This window comes from Mesitornis unicolor, unplaced genomic scaffold (genome assembly GCF_000695765.1).
Source record: "Mesitornis unicolor isolate BGI_N332 unplaced genomic scaffold, ASM69576v1 scaffold18, whole genome shotgun sequence".
Taxonomy (NCBI): Eukaryota; Metazoa; Chordata; class Aves; order Mesitornithiformes; family Mesitornithidae; genus Mesitornis; species Mesitornis unicolor.
Genome location: NW_010202289.1, coordinates 1 through 25,239, shown reverse-complemented (window position 1 = coordinate 25,239; position 25,239 = coordinate 1).

The following is a 25,239-nucleotide window of genomic DNA, read 5'->3' as shown; positions in this document are numbered from 1 at the left end:
GAGGTATATGGCAGGCCCTGCCACACCTGCGGGAGGCTTTCAGCTGTGCTTCACTGTGCATGTCACATTTTCTTTCTTCTACATTGATAGTAGTTAAATACTTGGTTCCCATTGAAAGTCATCCTGAAAGCCAGCAGCTGGACATTTAACTTCCATTTGTCTTTGAAAGTATCTTTTTTTTTTTTGCTGGTGTGCAGCAGCATTAAAGTCCAGCAGACCCAGCTAATTCTGAGATACTTAAGAGAAAAAACTATAGTGTGAAAACACTGTTAAATTTTACAAACCTGCTTTGCAATGCAAAACTCATTCATAGCAAAAACGTTGACTCAAAGGCTCACCACTGCCAACTAATTATTTAATGTTCTCCAGCTAATGTTGTTACGCTGCCAAAAATGTGCACTTGCATCTCTCTTTTCCCATTAGGAAGACAAGCTTATAAATTATTTTTCTGCTTGAGCTGTTTGATTTGTGCTAAAGTTTCTTTTGTGAAACTAAATGTCCCTTTCCTCTCTTCATCAGCAGATCTGGGAAAATGGCGTGTCATTTCTTTGCTGCTGGCTGAATCTAGAAGTAAATACGTTTTTAATTGGCTTTTATCACATTTTTCAAACAAAAGCCGTAACTTTTTTTATTAATACCAAACTGAATGTGTGACTTCTTGTTTCTGCAAGGCTTTGAATATAGTGATGCAAAATAAGATGGCTGCTAGGTTGCATGCCAAAGATGTGAGAGATTTGCCTTCAGTTCATTGCTGTTTTAAACCATTACAGATCCTGTAAGATTTATCTTTGATCATCATCTGTAAAAAGGCTTCTTTTAATAAAGCATCAAAAGGACAAACACACTGGAATTCAAGTGCAACTCAGAGGTGTTCAAATACCAGGGTAACTCAGGTAGTTTAAAAACCAAACAGAGCACCCCACCATACCACCTCCCACCAACTCAGGGCGATGTTCTGTATACCATTACTAAATAAAGATTGGCATTCTATCCACTTCTGTCAGTGGGAAACTTGCTGTTGAAGTCAGTACAGCTAGGATTCCCCTGGGGAATCATAATGAAAAGTCATACACAATATTTACATCTCCTTGTTGCAATATGCAAAACCAAGTGTTTTTTTAATACAAGTTTCTTTTTTGGTTACAGCAGCCTGTCCCATCTGGAGCTATGATTTCATCAGCCCTTGCAAACAAAGCATACTACAGGGTTGTGGTGAATGGAGCTAAACCCAGTTGTGAGCAGTCACAAGGGGTGTTCCCCAGGGCTCTGGTTTGGGGCCAGTCCTGTTGAACATCTTGATCAATGATCTGGATGAGGGGATTGAGTGCTCCCTCAGCAAGTTTGCAGATGACACTGAGTTGGGAGAGAGTGTTGATCTGCTGAGGGTAGGAAGGCTCTGCAGAGGGACCTGGACAGGCTGAATCCATGGGCTGAGGCCAATTGGATGAGCTTCAACAAGGACAAGTGCTGGGTCCTGCACTTCAGTCACAACCCCATGGACACTACAGGCTTGGCAACGAGTGGCTGGAAAGGACCTGGGGGTGTTGGTGGACAGCAGGATGACCATGAGCCAGCACTGTGCCCTTGAGCCGAGAAGGTCAATGGCATCCTGGGGTGTAGGAGAAGGGGTGGTTGTAGGGCAGAGAGGTTCTCCTGCCCCTCTGCTCTGCCCTGGTGAGACTGCATTTGGAATATTGTGTTCAGTTCTGGGCCCTCAGTTCAAGAAGGACAGGAACTGCTTGAAAGAGTCCAGCAGGGCCACAAAGATGCTGGAGGGAGTGGAGCATCTCCTGCTGAGGAGCGGCTGAGGGAGCTGGGGCTCTTTAGCTTGGAGCAGAGGAGACTGAGGGGTGCCCTCATTCATGGTTATCAGATTGTAAAAGGCGAGTGTCAGGAGGAAGGAGCCAGGCTCTGCTCTGTGATAGACAATGATAGGACAAGTGGCAGTGGTCCCAAGCTGGAACACAGGAGGTTCAACCTGAACATGAGGACAAACTCTGTCAGTGTGAGGGTGGCAGAGCATGGCCCAGGCTGCCCAGAGAGGTTGTGGAGTCTCCTTCTCTGCAGACATTCAAAACCCTCCTGGCCGTGTTCCTGTGTGACTGCTCTGGTGATCCTGCTCTGGCAGGGGTTGGACTGGGGGAGCTTTCAAGGTCCCTTCCAACTCCTGACATTCTGTGATTTCAAAGCAAACAAAGGAAAACCCAGGATATTACAGTCAGTGTTTTGATTTAGTAAACAGTGATATCCTTCTGTTTCAGTGCTAAAGTGTGGTTCCCTCGAAGTGGATAGAATAGTTTTTGGATTACCTCCCATTAGAGACTTAGTTTCCTGACAGTATTCCCACACAATCACTTGTGTTGAGATCTCAATGGAATCCATGATGTAGAGGTAGCCCACAAGGCACTGTGGTGAGGCTTGCCAGCCAAGCTGTGATGTGAAAGAAGTCAAGAAACCTTTGCTGACCAGATTCCCAGCTTTAGTTATCTGCGCGCACTGGATTTATCATCTTAGTCTTGCATCCAGTTACTGACTAGCCCGTATGATAAACTTATAGGCTCTGGAGTTCACAGATGAGAAGAATACACTTGTAAGGTGTATGTGTTTACAGGGCTCTCGTGCAGTATTTCACTGGCAGCAGGGCACAACAGTGCAATTGTAAATAATGACAGATGACCTGGGGGAAGTTAGGAGAAATTTGAAAGTTCAGCTGAAGCATATCTGAATGTATTGAAATAGAGCCCTTTCCACAGATACAGAATACTTGTATTTATTTTGCAGAGACATTAAGCCAGCAAGAGGTCCCTTTGGGTTTAAGTCAATGCTTGAGATCTTCAAACTGAGGCCTCATGACAACACATTTCTAAAAATGTGTAAGTAATCAATCTGTCAGACTTCTGGCAGAACATTTGTTTTTCTCCATAGTGATCCTGACAATCTTCATCAAATGCATGGTACTGGTCAGTCACAGAAGCAATTGAGGCATTAAACTACTGTACCCCACGATATCTCAGATCCTTTATAGCTGCATTCTTATTGGCTAAATGTAATGAAGCAGGAAAAAGGCTATGGCAATACAGCTGTCCAGAAAATGGAACTGAGAGGGGAGAGTTGAGGGTGTTGGTGGTGGTTGAAGAATTTGAAAGCAGAAGCTGGCAAAGCTGTATACTAAAGCTTGTTTTTAGCAGATGTATTTCAGCAAATTGATGTGTGAGACGGTCCTTTAAGTGCTAGAATTTCATTAGGGATAGGGGAGAAAAGTGACTACTTAATGCTGAATTTCTGTAGACAGCGAGATGCCTTCGGGTCTCAGCTGACTTCTCATGTAGTGATCCAGTGGCACTTCAAAGCGTGGCAGGGAATATCAGATCATGATAAATCGCAGTTCTGATGAAGGCAAGAGTAGTAGGGTTTTTTTATTTGTTTCACTGAGTTTTGGATTTATCCCCGTTTTGTGGCTACTGAACAATTTATTTGTTTACACAATACTTGACCTCACGTTACGTAGAATTTGTAAATCATATTCCTAAGAGCCCTTAGCCTCCAATGTGGATGCTCTGTTGTAGTGTGAAAGGAAAAAAACCCTAGACTTAGATATTTAAATGGTAAGTTAACCTTTGTAGGGAACTTTATCTATATTTCCTGGGCGACCTTAAAGGCCATATATACACCACCTGCTTTTTTGTGCCTTACTCAGGCCTCAGAACTACGGTGTCATGATGGTGATTCAGATGGCCTTTGTCCCTAAGCCTATTGAATTCTGGCTTCTTAAGGGCTTTACAAAAGCAATAACAGCACCCAGGAGAAGAACTTGTGTTGGGTAGCTAGAGTATAGTCCTAAATCCTTATAAAAGCTGCTTGGCATTATGGCACAACTTGATCTCATGTTCTCAAGTCTCCATATCCAGCATCCTGAGCAATCTTCTCAGCTGGATGTGCACAGGCTTTTTAATAGAGAAAAACAATTGAAAATACTGGGGTAAAAACATTTAGCTGCTTTCAGAGATAGCTGAGCCTCTATGTGCCTAGTTGCCATCTTTAACCATGATCCTGCAGGCATCTACGTATGGCTGTCTGGTCGGGAGGGATTGATCAGTGCTTGCATATGGACTTGCTTCCACTTGGGTTGGGGGTGTTAGGGGCTTCTGTGCAAGTTCTGATCTCAGTGAAGGCTGAGGAAGTTGAGGTGACTTGCAGGGCTAAGCAATTGGGAAATCTGGCTCAGCAAAACAACTGCATCCTCACCCACTCCTGTGTCAGCAATGATGTGTAGATGTACTCACTAAAAACACTGCAAGTATGACCTGAAACGAGAGGGTCCTTTCAGGTCACTTTTCAGAGTTTAACTTCGATCTTGCTCCTCTGCATCTCCGTGACGACCTTCCCATTCCAGTGGTCGTGTCAATATCTAACAAGCTGGTAAATGAATCCAAAGGTCTCTGTGCAGTGGATATTATACAGTCTATGCACCGCGCAGTAAGTGCCTGTTTAACAACTCTTCAGAAGGTTTAAGTGAGTCTAAAAATAACTCTTAGAGGAGCTGCAGTAAAATAATTCTCAAGTCAGAGCTGATATATTTGCTGTCCCAAGGTTCTCCTGCTGCAGCTCAGATATTCTATTTGCTCTAGGAAGAAATAAGAGAGGTATATTCAAGAAGCCAAGATAAAGATGCAGAAACGTGCCTTTGAGATGGTGTCACTTCTGATAGACCTACACAGTGCATTACTGGCATTACTTTCTCGCTGCTAATCCAGCTTGTAGCATCTGTTTCCCTGAGCTGGTGCTCCTTCCTGGATGGTGACTAATGAAATAGTATTCTGAGCAGTACCACCACATGGCTCAGCGGTGCTGTCTTTATGCTAGAACCCACCATCCCTGTCAGTAACAGTTCACAAGTAGCTACAAATAGAACAAGGCACTTCCTATCAGTGTGAGTAGTACTCACCTAACTGTATCCCTGATAAGCTGCTGTGAACATATGTCCCATCCTGAGTTGTGATTTAAACTGACAGAAGCATCTAAGTTTGTGATGAGGAATGACAATCTATCTTCCATTCATTTTACTACATAACCACGTCCCATCTGTCTGCCTGCCTCCCAACTGCAAAGCCAGCACAATCCTTAGATTGTTTCCATGCATGCTAATTCTTAAGGGCAGAAAAGCACACTTTTTAAAACACCTAACATGCATGCACAGCGCAAAGCAATCTTCCAGGTTAGGCTCAAACACTTGTGGCACTTGGAAATGCTTTGTTTCAGTTGAGAACTGAGTAAGTGGGTGAAAATATTGAGTCTTATGTTTTATTGTAAAGCGCAGCCAAGTATTGATTGTAGTCTTACAAAATCCAAAGGACAGTAGCACTTAAGTCAGGGACAGGATAGTAATAGGTTTCTTACCAGGTAAATATAACAATCAGTGTTTGGGGAAGGGGGGGCATTTTCCCGTTAGCTCACAAAATGCGCTGTAAACAGTACATTAGAGTCGTCTCTTCCCTACTCTTGGCTTTCTGTTTTGCCAAGCGTCTCCCTGGCAAAGCCTTGGCCACCAATGCAAGGCAGAAATAACTGTAGGGTTTGCACCAAACCCCTTTGTACCCTTGACACGTTTTGTTTAAAATGTATGCTCTAGTATTTGCCAGATATGACAGCCTGCCTCCAGGTAACATAGTAATGCATGCTGTACTTAAAGGTAAGTTTATCTGCTGTGCCATTTATAACAAGTTAGCATGGGAGCCTCAGATTGTGCTAGTGCAGGCAGTTTCAAATTGTTTAATGGTGTTGCTTGCATTGTAAGCGATTGTCCTGTTGGGACCTCCCAATGAATCTGTTTTTACTGTGTGTATAGGTGTTCAGTCTCGTGAAGGGAGCGCCGCGGACAGTTTGTCTCTGGTCTCTTATTTAGTCCTTTCTTCAAGCAGCCTTGCTCTCTGGGAGTTGTTTGCTTGCTGCAAGCAGAGGTTTTTATGGAAGATCTGATACATCTTGATGTGCTGAAGCACAGCCACTTAAAATTGGAAGATAATACATTTTAAATTTTTAAAACACTGGAAATTTTATTTCACTGAATGTGATTTGAAGCATAATCCAAAACTGACACAGGCCAAGTTCAGGATGGTGGCATAGACTAAAGCGTCAAGGTCAAGTGTGTGGGTCCGTTAAGGGGCTGGGAAAACTTGCAAGTGGCTTTTTCCCTGCTGATACCACAGATGGTGCTACTTTAAAACTATTGTTTGACTACAGTGCAGTGGGTTGTGATGAAAGGAGATTATGCTAAAACTAAGGGCATATGTTACCTAATTAACATAATATATATATATTTTATTCTCTGGATTTCCAACAGTTGAGAGGTTTGGCACCATTTTCAAGTTCTCTTTATGTTAAATTAACTGTAGCTATCTTACTTTTTAGAAGTATCCACATAAATTTTCACGTACAGAGTTGTGCATTGTCTTAGTCGAGAAAAACACGTTTGTACAGATTGAAAACTCCTGAGCTGAAGGGGAGTTATGGCTTTGGAATGACAGTGCATCACACAGACAGCATTTTTGCAGGGAGGATGTCATAATGTTTCACTTCTGTGTGCATTCTTTCATGAAAATGTGTCCTGGACAATGTCTTTGCCTCTGGTTTAAAACTTGGGCTTGGAATGAGCTTTCAGAAAAGCACTGAAAACCTGCAGCCTGTGTTGCATCCTGTGTATCTCAAAGACTTTTAGCTTGTCTGTGCCAGCATGCACCCGTAACTAACACTTAACTTTGCCTCTGGTATTAGCTGGTTTTTATTGTGTGGTTGCAGTTTCACAACACGGAGATGCCCGACACAGCACTCTGGCTGGACTGTGCCCAGAGTTCTGTGCTAGGCTCAGTAGATGGTGTCATGACAGGTCTACCTTACATTTGGAATTAGGTCTGGAGTTTGGTCAGGGCCGGGAGTTTTTTCTGCAAAAGCATTTTTGAGAACTTCAGTTTTACTGCTGTATGCCCTTCCCTAAATTTAGGGGATGGTGCCAGGTCTACATCAAATTTCAGTGGAGCAGTTGCCAGGCCTATTGTAAGGGTTAGGATTTAGGGGAAAAAAGAAGGTAGAATCTCCAAGGTTACGGTTGAATCTTTTGTGTTCCTCAAGTCTAGAACAAGCCAGGGTATTAAGCCTTGCCTTACGTCATAGTTTCACTGTAGATATTGATCACCTGCAAATGTGAGTGGGTAGCGTTTGGGTAAAGGTTTGGCTTTTAAAAGTGAAGGAACTATTAGCTCAGTCCTAGATGGGCTTGGAGACCCCGGATGCAGGCTGGTGCCATCACTGTTTCTTTGATGAAAGGTGTAGCTATGTGCTTTCATTTCCAACTAACACTGATTGAAAGTTAGTTTCAGAAAAGAACTGAAAACTTTTGCTACGTTTTACTGTTTAGCTCAGTGATCAAGAGCAGCAGCTGGAGTCAAGCAGGGTCCCTGTTTTCCTTCAGTACTGGTGACAGCTTTATCAACGGCAGGCGCTAGGTTTGAGTAAGGGTTAGGAATTTAAGGCAGACTTGTCTGTAAAGATTAAGATTTTGCTTAATTTCATATGATCTTTGCAGGCTAGGATGGGATCTCTGGTCTCCATTGGTTCATGACTAGCATTGAGTTTAAGCATTAAACGGCATATTGAACAGCTCTGAAAACTGGCCACGTCATTGCTAGGCTCAGCTTACAAGGTGAGGAGTGATACAGCAACACTTCTTTGTAGCTCATGGACTGTATGCTCCCTCCATAGGATGTTTTTACTTCTTTTCTTTTTTTTAATTGCAGCTGACAAATGGCAAGCAGGTCATGACCTCAGAATGGATAAAAATCAAAACCTTAGAGAGTTTCATTTTCTTGCCTTCAAAACTTGCCAGCTGATGCATTAGACAGCCAGGGATGTTCTTCTTGGGACACTCTCGTTCCAGGTGCCCCTCTGTAAGTCTTCCTCATTCACCGGTAGAGAAGGAAATGTCTGTGCAATCAAAGCATAACGCTCACTTGAGCAGCTGGATTAGAAAAAGAGCATTTATCTTCAAGCAGCATCCTTATATTTAGGTACATACAGAGGCACTGGTTTTAGCAACACAATAATAAACTGCATAAGTGTACATTTCATGGGCCTGGATGACAGTTATGTCAGGGAAATTATGATAAAGCCACCAATATTCTTGTCTAAACAGAGGCAGACAATCTTTTAATCTGACAGATAATTGGAAAAGTGTGTATTAATAGCAATTAACATTACAAATGGTATGGGAAAGCATGGGACTTTGCTGTATAGAGCCCCTGACTAATGTCTGGATGTTGGTGCTCGTTTTGTTGTAGCACTGACTGATGCAGTCGAGATGACAATATTTTGCTGAAAGCAAATCAAGAGAAAATGAAAGAGTGCATGATGGATATTGTTGTCCACTATGCTAGAGGAATTGTCCTGCTTTCTGCTGTTTTTAGCCTGCTTCTGAAGGGAAAAAGACTAATGAATTCCTATTATCCTTGACAGTGTCTGTTCTATGTCTCTCAAATTACCTCTACCAATCTGTTTCTCTCCCTCTTGGCTAATTTCAGTCAAATTTGTCTGAGGCAACAGTAAAAATTGTGGTCAAACGGGTTTCTTCAAAATAGGTGGTGTCTGGGCAAAGAATCTTGATGAAGTGCCCTTATAGAGGGGAGCACCACAGTTTGAGAAGCCACTAGGGATCTCAGCCAAAGCTTCAATTAAAGCTCCCAATTGGTCACGAGAGATGAATGTATATGAAAGCAAACTTCATTAGCTCTGCTGCTCACAAAGAAAACCTGCATCACGGTGAACTGCCACTGGATTGCACTGGATGTTTAGCTGTCTCCAGAGGTTAATTAGGGCTGTAAGGCTTACCCTGGTAGCTATCCCATGGAGCTGAATGTTACCGTAATTAGACGCCTAGGTAAAATGGTGCCATTGGCATGATAACAACAAATGTCTTTCACCAAAATACTTGGTTATCCAAGTTTGTAGATTTTTTACTTTAATGGTAACTTGATTCCTTAACTGCCTTTTTAGCACTTTGTCAGAAAAGCGGTGTCTTGAGACCCTCAGAGTTCCTTCTCCCCCCCCCCCCCCCCCACTGAGTTTCTGCCCGTCTTTGTTGCATTAGGGGGAAATTTCCCTAAATATTCATCTGGTTTAACAATTATTAATCTTGAGTAACAGCTGAAATAATACAGAAAGCACTTGTTATGCAAAAATCTGCAAACAAATGACAAGTACAGCTCTTTGGTTCGGTTCCCACAGCTGAAAATGAGAGCACTTTTGCAAAGTTGTGGAAACAAAATAGCTGTGCTAGTCTGAAAACAGCAGCCCTGCATATGTTTTCAAGGAGAAAAGAGAAGAAATTAAGAAACCTGGTGCTGCGAATGGCTGGGTCTGTTCTGTCAGTCCTGGACTGGAAATTCAGCAGTTTCACTTCCCTTTCCCTAAGACACTCCGATGAGCTGGTTTTCCATCAAAAATTGCATGGCTTACTACCTGAAAGGCAGCCATGCTGTCATTTGAGAGGAGGAGCTCAAGCACATTTGTTTTCATGTTTTTATGCATTTGAAGAATATTCCAGAATTAGGCTTGCTATTAAGAAAATAACACCCTATAGAAAGAATACCACAGCAATCCTTCTGACAGAAATACATACTTGTACTGCTTTTGGGTCTGGTTGCTCAGAAATTAGTTTATCCCCAAGAATTCACTTCTCAACTGCATGAGGGAGAGAGAAATTTGCCCTCTGGTTTCTTCAGTGAAATCAGATATATCTTAGTATCAGATACATCAGACACATTCCTTAATGATACGTGTTCTTAATGGGAGAAATATTAATGCTGACTAACATTATTTCTTTTTTTGATAAAAGGAAATTTTAAATGGTGTGACAGAATTTTTCAACTTGAAGACATCTTTATACCTTTACAGCCCTGTAAAGTGTCCCTGTTGCACATGAGAATCCCCAAAAGTGAAGAACTAAAAGCATGCAAGAGAAGTACTTGCTGCTTTGAAAGTTCCAGTGTCAGTGATGGAGTTAATTTGGAGATGAAATCTGGGCTTGGATGTGCACTATTTCGGATATATCTGCCAGAGCTGCTTTGTCACCCGGCGTAACGTCGTAGGCTGGCTAGTCTGACGTGCCTCAATTTCTGTGTTTCACTTTCTGGAGTTCTGCTTTGCTCAAATGCTGTCAGACAACCTGTGCTCTCAGATGACACCACAGAAAAGCAGAAAAAGCATAGAAAATAATGTTGTTACCTGATGTCCCTGTTGCTTTTTCCCTTGTCTTAAAAAGTGACTTTGCCTCTGCAGTGGACTGAAATGTTTGCATCTCTTGTTTCCCTTTAAGAAATAAAGAGGTCACTTGCCTGCAGCAGGCTGGGAAGAGCCAGCTGTGTTCATGGTACTGCCACCGGCATGTGACCACTTGGAAAATGTGGTTATTTAGGTAACTGTGTGTTTCTCTAACATAATTCTCCTGTGGTGGTCTCATTCAGTAGTCTGTTGAAAATGTGCCTGGTACAGCATAAAGAAATGCACTAGTAATGCATTCACTGCCTAGCAACTTAGTCCTTTCCAGGTTTCCTTAAGGTCACCTTCCGCTGCCTCCCTGTTCCATTTCAGTGTTCTGTGCAGTAACAGGTTGCAGAGTTCAGTTTCTTAAACTGGCATCTTTAAAAAGAGCCCCACTTAGACAAAATAAATACTTTAATGATCATGCGTATCCACACGTATCTTCTTTTAGAGAAGAATTTTGGGTTTTCTCTTGTTGACACTCGAGAACTAAAGCAGTGTACTGTGCTCTGAGAATCCAAACAACAGAAACAGCAAATTTTTCTTGTTCTGAAAACTGTTCAGCAACAGCTACTTCACTCTAGGAGCTTTCTTTTGTGATGCTCCTGGAGAACGGCCCAATTTTTTTTAAATGGTACTTAAAACTTTATGATCAAATGCATTTAATGTATCCTCCATCTCTAGAGAAGTGAAACCTATGAACGGAGCCAAACTATGTGATATAAGTAGCTGAGTAACTCCTACAAGCTGCCTAGGAGGGAGTGTGTGCAAGTCTTGTTGAAGTCAGCTGTTGTAATGATTACACTTTTTTAATGTATGCTTATTTAATAAATCTATCATACTTGTGAGGGACTGACTGAGTTGATGTCTCAAACGTTGTGGCAGGACAGGTCCTGCACAACAAAAGCTGCAAGTTCTGCCCTGCAATGAGGAGAAAAGTGCTGGAAGCAGAGGTGCCTGCCTGTGTTGCCAGGCAAGGTAATGTGGGGAAGGGGCTCACAACCACCCCACACACGATGGTGCCTGCGCAGCAGACCAAGAGTTACACAAGTCCTGGAGGGCCTGGACTGTATAAAAGGCTCAGGGAGGCATGCCCACCACCGGAGGATTGCCCTGGCGTCATCAACATCAAGGAATCATCGTGGGATCCAAAGGTGGTGATATTTTTCCTTATGACTTTCCTGTCACTCTTTTCTTACAAAAGACACCCACTAAGATCCCACACTACCAAATGCTTCTACATTTTCCAAATCCAAATTGCTCACATCGAAATGTTTAATTGATCGTTTGTTGTTGACTCACCTTACTTTAGCGCGAGGGGATTTACAGAACTCTAGTCGCTCTCCTCCCACCTCTGAGGTGGGATGTGACAGTACTGTAATACTTAATCTATAATTTGTGGTACTTAATACCTTCATTTTTTTTCCTAAGTATTTTGGTGGTAAATAGTGAAGGGAGGAAAGGAATAAGGAAAGAACTACATGAAAAATTTTGGTATTCGAGAAAACCACAGGTTTGATATGCAGTTGAATTTGGACAGTTGGGGAGCTGCTTGATACACTGTAAGAGCTGCTCCCAACAGCAGTCATTTGATGATTAGCCCGAGAGAGCGTGCCTGTACCCCAACGTGCCTCACATCCATATGGTTCACACAGATGCTGGTGCATCGATGTAGGCTATGGCTTAGGGCTGACACTTGCGAATGAGATCTTCAAAGTGTGTCTTACCCTTTCCATTTATCCAGCTTGAGTACATTGGGCAAATCACAGCCATGCCTGCATGTGGAAGTCCATCACATAACTTGCAGTGTCTTCTAGTGGCACCGTGCTGCTGCTGAGGTCTGGGAAGACAACACTGAACCCCTCCTGGGACAGGCTTGTTTACAGATAGTGCCAGGATATGTAGTTAGCCAAGATTGCTAGTGAAGTGATTGCTCAAAACTGGCAGTCAGGAAATATTTCAGACCGTTGCTTCATCTCTGGTCTAGCTGTCAGGTGAATACTACATAGATATAGCTTTAATTTCTCTTTTACTGATTTCTTCAGAAAAACATATATTTTACAGTTCTGAGAAGAATTTTGTTTAATGACACACAGAAAACTTATAACTACTCTAACAACAATAAAGATGCTTAACTGTTCATATATATTAAAGGATTGACCAAAGATGCCATTTTCAAAACAATTGGTCAGTAACTTTGTATGCCTTTCTGTGCTTTACATGTACAAACCACATTTGGAGACAGATTTGAATGTGACAGCGTGCCATGTGCTTATTAAAATGCAAGTGCCTGAAGTCAGCCATAAGCTTTGCGATTTACTTCATTTGCAAATAGGATGGCAAAGTTGGAATTATTCTGAACCAGTAGTTACTCTGAGGTATTTATAGTAAGCCTATCTAAATTATTTTCTGCTTGCTTACACAGGTTCTATGGCTGCAACTCCTTCTGTCTTGTCTTGGGACTATGTATTTTCCCCTCTGCACGAGGCCTTCATGACATTACTATATATACCTCAATGTTAGCTTTTTTGGGTCAAAATTCTGCAATATTTCAGATGGCTCACACCAGACTAAAGAAACCCTATTTGGGTAATTGTGCTGCTAATTTTTTAGCCTGTCTTTGCCAACATCAGGTGGACAATCAATGAGACTATAGCTGCAGTAGTCATGCTGCTAACACCAAAAAAGGAGGATGGAGTTATAGAAGGAGGCATCTTGGCAGTGTCTGTATAGGGAGTGTAACTTCAGCAACACCTATTCCAGAAAATGAACTCTGATGACTTCTGGATCACACAATAAAACATCATAAAAAGTGATTTCCCTAAAGTAGAAATCGGATCCAAGCATTGACATGATGGTATATGACCATTTCATACAGTCAGAGCGTATAGAAACAGTCCACGCCAGTGGTAGAGACTGGCAGGCTGGTCCAAGACTCCCAGAAGTGGCAGTAATTGGTGCCCTGTTGCAAGCAATGCAATAGTCCAATAGTGCTTCAGGTCTCATGAAGTAGCACTTCTGACAAGCAGTAGAGAGATAGGAACACTGTAGAAAGCTTCTCTCCTCACCTCTTTTTAATAGATGAGAGGATTTCTCATTTGGCTCAGGTAATGTCTCAGAGTCTGCTAACTAGGGATTTTGAGAGAAGCTATAATTAAGAGTTCTGGTTCAGCTGTGGCATCCTGTGGACTCACTTCAAGACCAAATATTTTGGGGAAACAGAACATCAGGCCATTTGGACACCCAGACTATACAGACCATCGAAGTTGAGAATTGGCAGCTTTAGGCCTATTTTTTGATTGATTTAACCGGTATTTCTCATTTGGCATGTATATTAACATTTTCTTCTATACCTGATAAACCTGGAAATAGCAGTATGGAGAACTGGTAGTGGATGCTTAGAGTTTTAATTTCAAGCCTTCTTAAAATGCTTGAAGCACTCTGCAGTTATTTGTGCAACTTGTTTAAAGTTAGCTCATATCTTTCTGTGCTACACTGTTATCTGCACTATAAATGTAATGAAGTTGTACACTGCTCCAGGTTTGCTATGCTTCCTGGCCTCTAAGAATTGCGTTATGATTCCTTGCCCAAATTACGCACTAATATATTTTTCTCTTTTTATGTTACAGTTCTGTCCTGTCTTTGGGCAGACATTGTAGCAAGATGCTGATGGGGTATGAAATGAGAACTGCCTGCCAGGAGCGTGCGAAGAGCGGCTGGGCTGGGCTGCTGACAGTGACTGTCTGCTCAAAGTCTGTAGGACAAGCTCCTGAGTCTGGCCTCCATCAAAGCAGACATCTAGCACAGCTGGACAAACATCTCAGCTGACATGTAAGCTGTTTAGTGATTTTATTCTGTTGCTGTTTTTCGTATTTGCCTCTTATAAAGATTTGAGACATGGACTCGACACTACCTGGATATGCTGTGTTTGAGACAAGGGTGAGTATAACTACACCTCTGAACAGGAGTGATGGTACTTTCAGAAATATTTGCAAAACAGTAATTAGGGAATGCTCTGGTAAACTGACATCTTAATGTATACATGTTTGAATCCTAAAGCTGTTTAGCCATTTACAGGAGAAAGGTGTCCAGAATGAATTGCTCATTAAAGATTTGGAGACTTTGAAGCTCCTGACTCCTCCTGTACCACAAAACCAGAGCCTTTCTCTGACAAAAGGCAGGGATGAGGCAGGTAAAGTCAGCAGTACAAAACACTGCATAGTAGTTCGGTAAGAGAAACAGCAGGAGAAAAGGCAGATATTAAAAAAAATTGCTACCAGACAACTCTTAAAGCAAGTACACACTGGGGTGAAATGCTGACCTTATTAAGGTTATCAGAAGTGTTTAAGTTGGCATCATTAGCACAGTTTTGACTGACAAAATGAGGATGGGTGCATGGGGGGGTTACGCTCAACTGTGCATATCAGTTGCATTCAACTGATGTTCCCTTTATTTCTTAGATTGCTCTAGGGCCTGGGAACCTTTGTGGGAGAACTGAGGAAGGAACAGCGGTGAGCGCAGAAGTGTGTGAATTCAAGTGCATCACTCAGCCAAGGTGCTGGAGCTCAGACTGGCTGCATCACTGCTGTGCAAGTATCTCCTTATAGCTGGTCATGCTTCAGCTTCCTCGTGAGGTCCTGTGATTCCTGAAGTGTACCAGGGCTTCTGTCAGTCAGTCTCTGTAGAGGACTGGAAACCTGACTTGACTTGACTCTCTAAGAGCACTTTGTGGCATTACTTACACAAACTCAATGCAAAGCAAAACAGTAAATCTACTTCCTGGAATAATTTTCACATATCTAGAACCAGAGTTTAAATGATTTTTTTAAATTACAGATTTAATAGATATTGCTTAATATTTTTTTATTGTAGCAGTAAAAAAGTCCTTCAATTACCAAACTAGTATGTTCAAAGTAAAATCTGATGAGTCCTAAGTAAAAAGTGAATTGCTGCCCGCAGTCCATAGTTTAACAGTGGAAATGCTATTTAATTTTATTGTTATTCAAACTTATGTTCAGTTTTCTCAATTAGCATATAAATACTATAAATCACTTATATGGAAAAAGCCTTGTCCTGGAGTGTTTCTAATGATTATAGATACCTGAGTAAGGCAAAATCTTGGCTAACACATAGCATTGAACATAAATCAGGCAGAACAGGGTTATGGTACAATGAAAATGGTTTCTTTTCTCCAACTTAGTTTCTGTACAAGAATTTGTAGACCCTTACATAGGGATCAGAATCTTTGCCTCTTTAATATGCTCCTGTAAATGACTAACCTTTTTTATTAATGTGTATGTACTTCTTCGGAGCTTGTTTGCCCATTCATTCTTTAGCAGAATCCTTTTCTTAAAGATCAGCTCAAGTTCGTCTTTGGCATATTTGAAAATTACTGCTAAAAGTACACTATTCCAGTAGCCACCTTTTGCCTGGTGTACTTGGAAGTTAGTAATTCAGCTGAAGAAAATATGCTAAATCATTCTGCGCTCTCACTATAGGGCCAGAGTGAGGAAATAAATTCAGCACCATGGTAGTTTATAAATGACCACCATTTTCGATCAATGGAAGAGGAAGTGACAAAGCTAATGAGACTTAACTGAGAAAAATCTGATTTCATCCTCCATTCTGTGTGTGGACTCCAGTGCTGATATCTTCAGTTGTAACAGCAGACATAGGTAACTGTCGTGACATTTAGTGGTCATTAACACCCTAAATTTTATTTTCATTCTTAACAGATAGCCAGAGTAGGCAAAGGAATATCAATTTTATTTCCTCCTAGAAAGATACTCAACTTAAGGAAAGACCTGTTGACCCCCTGTGTAACTTCTGACAAGACTGTATCAATACCTTTTGTAAAGTACATTGCAGTAAACTAATCTGAAAGCAAATTCAGCTTAGAGCATGTCAGGTGTCTTACTTGAGAGGTGTGAATTTAAACCTCAAAGCAGATGCATGTGCCCATTTTGACTGCCAAAGGAGAAGCAAGTCGCCTCATTCCTTTGCATATTCTTGCCCTTGCTAGTGAAAGATATATTTCCAAGGACTTTTAGGCTCAGGTGGACTCTTGCCCTTCGCATCTGCATGTGACACACATGCATGATTCGCACTTTGCATCCAAAAGGAACAACTGGAACTCGTGGAGTTCACTGTTCTGGTGGTATTGGCCAGTACTTCCTAATGGGTGCTAGGAAACAACCCATTTCCAGGAGGAAGTTATGGCAGTAGTATATATGGCAGTTGCCATTTAAACAGCTCTGAAATGGACCGTATCTGCTTCAAAACTGCTGTTGCTATGTCCACTTCTAAAGGAAGAATAAATATTTCATCAGTGACTGAGAATTAGATGTTATTTGTTCACACACACATAGAATGTACTGGTTAACCATCCAGTGCAAAGTGTTTCTGGGTCTGTGCCAGACAATAGTTTGAAGGTGTTTGAATATTTTGAACTGAGGTTTAATTCTTCTTTGATTGCATTCTTAATCAGCCAAATGATTCAGAATGTCCACTCTACCTGTTAAACCTACTTAAGCATTGGCTGTTTAATTTTCTTGAATCTTATTATTCAGGGGTTTATAAATAGTAACTCTTATGTTTCTGCATGAATTTTTAACATGGGATTGGACAAGGACGATTACCTAGGCAATCTAGTACAGCAAATACATCTTTTTCACCTCTCTTTCTCAAACAAAACCGGAAAGAAAGTCTTTGTGATTCAAATTTTCCAGCACAGTCATGTCTTTTCCTTGCCCTTCAACTGAATCAACAGCATTATATCCCAGCCTCCCAGATACTTATGCCAGGAACTGTAGCCGGATGTGCTTTGTTTGATTTATTGGGAGTTCAAGCAAACCCATCATGCAGTCACGTTAATGTAGGAGTTTAATAGGCTTGTGTAATCTCCCTGGTTGGTGTATGTCTGGCACGCACCATGAAGTTAGCAGTCAGCGTTTGTGTCAGAAAAGAGTAAAACAAATGCTGTTTGATATGACTGCTTGCAGAGCTTCAACAGGGATCACTGTGGGTGTGTGAAGTGCGCTCATGAGCTTAGCTGAGCTGCCACTCCCGCAGGGGTGAAACTTCTGTCGCTCTAAGAGCACTGATACTGTTCAGCCAAACTCAGATCAGGACTCATTCAGATTTTCCTCATGGTTTTTAACCAAGTGAATTTAGAAGGAGAGCTAATTAGAGATGTACAGAGCTTCATGCCTATCTTTATTATAAATGTAACTGTGACAGTTTTTCAGGTGAAACCTACAATGGAAGGGAAAGAAGCATTTCAAATGAAGGAGCTGTGCACTCGAGATGAAAAAGCCCCAAGAAAGCCGGCGAGATCTTGACTAGGCAAATCAACCTACCTACCCATCTACTGTGTGCTGAGAAAATTTTTAGCGTGCCTGTGACACATTTGATAATTACTTTTCTATGTAATCAAAAGCTGTATTTAACAAACCAGAGATGAAACTGGGAGCTCAGCATGAAGGGAGAGATGTCTGTGTAATCATCTTTATATTGCTTATATTAATAACCTAGGAAAGCACTGCTGCAGAACCTATAGTTACCTCCTGAAAGCATAGAACAAACAATTACCTGTATTGAGTACTTGTTTCTATCCAGTGTAATATATCCTGTGTGACCTGCTCTGGTGATCCTGCTCTGGCAGGGGGATTGGACTGGATGAGCTTTTGAGGTCCCTTCCGACTCCTGATATTCTGTGATTCTGTAATACATTTTAAAATCACTTGTGAAGGATTTGGTCCCAACAGGTGCTTAGTAGACTCCAGAACCATAAAAATGGTGTGTAAATGTGGCTCCCTGTTTTCACTGGTACCTGCTTCTTTTTCAGACATTATCAAGTATTAAGATATCATAGAAGTTCATGAGTTGAGTCAGTTGCTTTGTGGGCTGTGCCTGTTGGGCAGTTCAGCCTGGATTGCCCCCAGAACCTGAGGGGTAAGATTTGCAAGAGAATTTTTAGAATATCTAGCAATGTGGAAGCCACATTCTGCGTAAAGCCTGCACTGTGCTGAAAGCTACCGTAGCAACCAAGTGCCATTCAGAACGTCCTCTCACATTCAGTTGCTTGCAAAAGAAAAGATCAGCTTGAGTGGAAAAACCCAAACAAAACTCACAAGAGGATAAAACCCAGTAATTCACAGAAAACTATCGAATTAATGGAACCACATTTAAAAACCAGCATGAATTTTGTATCACTCTGTATGCCTTGTCCATTTAACCTTTAAAAAAAATTATCAGCTTTCACATAAAGTAGTGAAAAATACTTTGTCTGGAGGGTTTTGGAACGAAATTACAAGTTTAAGGTGTGGTTTGTCAGCAGTAGGGAATAGAATTTCCCCAGCCCCATTCTGCTGAGGACACTTTCTCTACTTTGGTCTCTTTCTGATCATCTGTACTGCCTGAAAAAGGAAAAATCTATTTCATTAGCTTGACTGAAGAAACTGAATGTCGTGGTTTTTTCCATGACTGACAGCTGACTAAACCTAGTCATAACTTCTTTTTTTTTATGATTATTTTCTCCTGCTGTCATAAGATTAGAAAAAGTTGAAATCAGCACCTGGTTGTGGATGGCTATCAATAATGATGGTATGCAATGACAATGAAATCGTGAATTTCATTCACAGTCTGAGCAGCAGCTCAGTCTCTGTTATCACTTCCTCATTAAGAAATTTCCCTTCAAAGAACTATCATTAAGTGATGTTTCTTTGCTTCTCAGGCTGATGTGTGCTTCCTAACTTAGCACTTACACAGTAGGAGAGAAATAATTGAGCTTTTCAGTTCTCTCCATTGACTTGCAAGAGGAAAAAAAAAAAAGGAATAATTCCTTTCAGGCCAAAAAAAGAGGGTGAGATGTGTACTGCTCATCAATATAGTTGGACTGCCTGTCCCTCTGCTACGAACATCTAGTGTGTTTTTCAACAGTGCCACAAACTGGTGAAGTTATAACACACAGTGTAAATTGATCAGTGATTGAAAAAAACCAAAGTCCTGCCTGTGGCACCAGTCTCTGAGCCAGGCATTGATCTGCTGGCTCTTCCTGTTTATCGCCAGAAAAAGGCCATCAACAGGCAGTAGTCAGAGGGTTTAACCAGGGTAGGGAGTTTTCTCTGAATGTCCTTGACCCTGGCTCCTGGGAGGCAGCAGACTTCCCTGAGGAGTGGGTCTGGTCTGCAAATGGGACCTTCCACTCCCTTCAGCAGTGAGCACCCTATGACAAGGACCCATTTTTCTTACTTGAAGATGTTTTTATGCATGGCTTCCTCTGATTGAGCCTTGGCGGTGCCTCTGAGCCAGGCGAGTTGCCTTCTTGCTCTTTGCTCGGTTCCCCCTGCAGAACATCATAGCTGTTTTGCAAGGGCACCTGGGAAGGTGGAGCAGTTACTGGGGAGGGCACGGCTGTCACGCCTGTTGTGCCAGGAAGAGACTCATTTCCGTTCTTGTTGGTCCCTGTCCTCTAAGTCCTCCTGTTTGCTATGGTCAGCCTGGCGTAGAGAGGCTAGGGAGCCCTTCGCTGCCCTCTCATGAGCTTGGTCTACCCGTTGGGCCTGCCTCAGGGAAGGGAGGACACATTTTTTTTTCACTCCCACACTCCCTGATCATTCTCAGCCTGCTCACCTCCTCCCTGAGCTCCACCACTATGCGGAGGAGTTCCTCTCCTTGGGCACACCTCCCACAGGCCTGCTCACTGCCGCCATCAGACACCGGCATAAGAGCGGGGCACAGCCTGCAGCTCGACACCTCAGTGGCAGCGTGCTCCCACCGTTGCTCTGTCTGGCAAGCTGCGTCTGCCCTGGTGGGTGCATGGCTGAGGGAGGCCATGGCTCTCTGCCTGCTGGTGACCATTGCTGACCGGCTGATATGGCCGGGCCTACACGCCCTTCCTGCTTGCCCTGCCTGCGCGAACTGCCGCGCAAACTGCTGGGCCGCGCTCCCTGGGGGCTGCTGTTCTACCTGAGCGGGGTTAACCTCCATCACTCTTGTCCCGTCCACTCTGAGTCAGCGCTTTTGTCACTTCAGCGAGGTCGCCCGCCGTGATCCTCCGCCTCGCAGCCCTTCACCTCGGTGACTGCGCTGAATTGGCGGTGTACTGGGTTTTAAACTGCCGCCGTCCCGACCCATGGGGAGTCAGCGCTGACTCTCATCAGGAGCTCCCGTTTTCCTCTCGGAGGAGGAGCGGGGGGCTGGGGCACCCTCTCTCTCCCTGCGCTTTTTTGCCTTTGCCCTTTTTTTCCCCCGCGGTTTGGCCACTTTTGTCACTTCAGCAAGGTCCCCCGGCGTGATCCTTCACTCCGAAGCCCTTCGCCTCGGGCTTCTTCATCTGTTTTGTGGGCTTGGCTTGCTATATTGGGAATGATTCAGGAGTGGATTTCACTTTAAAAGGAAGCATAGATGTTTAAACTGTATTCTGAAAGATCTGAATTGGACAGTTTGGGGAGGCACTGGAGTCCAGTAAATTCCCTCCATTGTATTTAAAATTCTGCAACTTTCCAGGAGGTATTTTTTGAGCTATTCAAAAGTTGCACCTATGCTACAAGGATTTACAAGCCAGACTTCAGATTAAATTTTATAATTGGAATCTAATTTTCTAAGAATAAACATTACTTGAGCATGACGTGTCACCGTGAAGCCCTGAATGTCGATGCCTTTTCTTGCACATAGCTGCCTGTCCTAGTCGAAGCTGTTGAAACCATATGGCTAAAATGTTGTAGGACGATAGAGAAAGCATAATTAATAGTTAAACATTCTGCTTTTAATGTTAATGTTAAATATTGAGTCATTCACAAACTCTTCAAAAGCCGTACTGTCATCTTACTTATTTTATCTTATTTTTAGGTTAATGTTTATTATTTGAATGATTCTCCTTAGGAGAGGAAAATGGAAGTTAGCTGATTCTGTTACTTGGTGAAGAATCTACCAGGAAGATTTCACTAGAGGCATTGGCATTTTATTAACTATGCATCTTAGTAAATTAATTTTCTTAATCTTACTTCTTGAGAACAGCCAATTGTACCGCAGAGATACTGTTGTTTGGATTATGCAGCAGTAACGCTGTTTTTCCGCTGTGTACTTCCCAGTTTACAGATGTCAGGACTGTTCTGTGCTGCTCCACTGGTTTTTCTAATTGTATTATGTATTTCTCTTTCCATAAATTCCACTCTATATAAACAATGTATTTTCATCCTTTGAAGGAACATTATTTCAATAGCTTCTTTGTATATTGTGATTCCCAGCATTATTTCATGACACAAAGTCGGTGCAAAGTTGCGTGTTTCAACTTTGATTAGTAGTTCTGCTTTTCTTAGTTGCACAAAAGAAGGCAAATATATTTCAGCTGGGCTTGCTTTTGCTTTGAAAGCTGGGCTTACTACTATGGTATGCGGATACTGAGAGTATAACAAAAATGAGTGTGACCAGCTACATTTCTGCTTATTACATTTACACCGGGATGTTGTGTTGGAGTTTGGTTGCTGTTTATTAATGGCAATAACCCATCTTTTCCTCAGCAGTTGTAGCATATCTAACGCCAATTACAGCTATTCTCCAATTCAGACTGCTCTAAAATTAATGTTTCCATCTTTACTCTTTGGGATTTGGTGGGTGGGAGGGAAATAGGTCAAAAAGGGAAAGAAGAAAATACACCGGTTGAATTAAAGGGCTTTGTTCTTTCTGATGTAAATTGAAAAATTGCAAAGTGTTAAATAGTGTTAACCATAAATGGCAAAGCCCGGTTTACTCCAACTAGACATGAATCACCCTATGAGAACAGCAAATTAACAAGGGAAATCATATACCCCAAATTGGCAGGGTTTAGGCCATTTTATTACAACCCAGTGATGGGTACCACACAGACTTTACTTTCCACTCAGATAATCTACTTTACAAGCCATTTGGAAACTTATCTTTAGTTTATACCTGATTGTTCCATATCTGAACAATATTACTTTGCTATTTTTCTGATTTGGCTTCATCTATGATTGCGCTACGTAACGACATCAAGATAATTAAATCAGTCTTCATGGTAGGATCTGTTTCAAATTTTCTAGTGAAACATCTCTATACAAGCCCTCTGCCTGTTGTGTTACTCCACGCAGATGGATTCTAAGTCTGCCTTTTCCTCTCAAAAAAAAGAAAGGTTATTTTGGCTGCTAAGACACTTCATTTCATTATATTCTTAACCTGGAATGCAGACCATGTAATATCAGAAGGAGCAAATTACATATCTTGCATTCTCTTAATTTTTCATTATTTTTACTTTTTAAATTTACTTAATTGGAGTGAATGAACTCATTGGTCCTGCATCCATCACCAGCCCCAAAGTAGTCTCAGGCCTCAGACAGGTAAAGGGAAAATCCACGCAGCAAAGAAGCCAATGAAAGGTTTAATTAAGTTATCCAGCAGCTGTCCAGGCTTCAGTGTACTGGTGTCTGTACATGGCATCCATGGGTCTGTACAGGTCTGTAGCCTGTGCTAGACTGGTGTGATTCAATCCAGCATGGGTATTCACCGTTAAGTCTCCTTTAGCTGTGGTGTGGCTGAAGGACATTCAAACTCTCCTTAGAAACATTTTCTGATATAAAATTCTGATATAAAATCCTGAATTGTCCTGCAGGTTTGGTGTGTTTGTAAGGCAAGTCTTTGCTGAGCCTGCAGCCTCCCTGCTCCCTAGCTTGTCTTGCAGCTTCACTCCGAGAGCTCTCTGAACCCACCAAATGTTCTCTGTGGAAGGACACGGAGGGAGCTGAACTGTTCTCCATGCGTAGCCTGGACACAGAGACTGTCTTCTCACAGATAAAGGAATAGAATTGGTAAGGTGCCCTGGGCATTATGTACTATAATGAGGCAGTGAACAGAACATTTTCATCTCCTGTTCTCTCCCTTCTAAGTGAATTTATGGGTGGCTGATTCCTGCCTCTATTTTCAGTAATTTATTCTTTTACTTAACCCAGCAAATGAAAATAGGAGTTCTCTTCCTGTCTGACATTTGCATATTCATTAAACATTTCATTAAATTATTTCACAGCGTTTTTAATGATTGCTCACTGAGAACTCAGGATGTATGTATCTCATGGCAACCTCAATTGCCAGAGCTGTGCCATGGCTGACTTCAAAGGGCACGATCGTCCTTACCTCTTGGTAAAATGCAGCAGTGTCAGAGAGGCTGAACTTATAATAGGCAATTTACTATTACTAGCTGTTTCCCTTTCATTTCCAAATTCCTCTAAAATACCTGCATATTCATCAGCACCAAAATTATCTCCACTAGGATATAGGCGTAATAGAAACACTTATAGGTCCTGACACTTCATATTCTGACTTGTATTCATGGTTTTGACATTAAGGTTTATTTTGTATTCATATTCAAAGACTGTAGGAATAGGAAATTAGCACAAAATAAAGTCAAATAGTAGGAAGAATATAAACTAGTGGATTAACTGTCTTTTTAAAATCTGACTTGAGCCCCTCTGCTGAAGTCTACATGTTTTTAGAAAATATCCCTATTGAATACACTGGATTATATTGTACAGTCCTGGATTTTTAAGGACCTCTGTGATATCTGGAAGACTAATCCGTTCAAATGACAAGGCATGAATTCTCCCCACTCTGAAACTAACAGTAGTAACTTACTGGTTTTGGCAGACTATGTGAGAGACTGCTTTTTCTTGGAAGTCATGTAGAAATACATGTCGATAGTGTGCAAGTCAAGAACTGCAAGGTGGGATTTGTGTAATCACAAGGTAGTTCCTAAATAAAAAAAAGATAGCGTAGTGATGAAGCTTCATTTGTTCACTCAGCTGCTCATTGACTTTTCTCACTTTAGCTTGATACACATTTTGTGAAAAAGCTAACTGCTTGTGACCAGACAGTATGGTTTGGCAGCAAATTAGAACTTTTTTGGCCCCAAACAGGAAACTTGGCACTGAACAGAACTTACTTCTTCAAGTTTAGATAGTCAGTGAGGTTGGAGCTCTGCAGTTGACAATTAAATAGCTATTCCTTTCAGTTATCTAGGTACCTAAATCCTTTGGGGACTTGCAACTCTGGCCCCCTCTCTTAGAATTTAATAAGTTATACTCAAATGAAAAAAAATACCTTATAATAGCAGTATTTGAAAACCTTAACAAAAGGCAGCTCTACCTGCTTTGTTCTAAATAGTAGTAATAAAATAGATGGCAGTAAAAGAAATGTGTTAATGTGTTATAAATCATATGCATAAGACAAGGTTGTTGTGATAAGTTGCACATAGCTTTTTTCCAGTGGGTTTTACTGACTGTGAATATAAATGTCCATGCTGGAAAGCATAGATTAAAACGTGTAGGAATGTGAATTATTCCATACCTTAGTTAAAAAGCACAAAAACTTAAGCTGAGATGTGTAAAAACCCAGTATTTTATAGGGGGCTTTTTTCCTGCTTTTTTGCCACATGTCTAATTTTGTTAAAACACTTAAAAGAAACATTTAGGGAAGTGGCTTCTAGTGTTGGACAGCAAATACTTGGTTTTCCTAAGAATCATATATTGAAATAGAATCACAGAATGGTTCAGGTTGGAAGGGACCTTAAAGCTCATCCAGTCCAACCCCTGCCATGGCAGGGACACCTCCCACCAGCCCAGGTTGCCCAAAGATTCTATTTTCAATAGAATGTATACTTAATTTTATAAAATGATGAGTAGTTTCTTTACAATGGAAAGTGGAAGCAGGCCTACCTTTGTCTCCCCTTCTCAATCAGTGCCATTCATTTAGCGGTGCATCCACCAGTCAAAGCAGAGGACTTGCCAAAACTCACCACTACTTGTTAATACACAGACCACTGCATCCACCAGCTCACAGGCAGCGACTGGACACTTTTTCTATTTATATTGACTATTCCATCCCTGCCTCCCATTTGTTTCTCTTGTTATATTTCATCTTAGG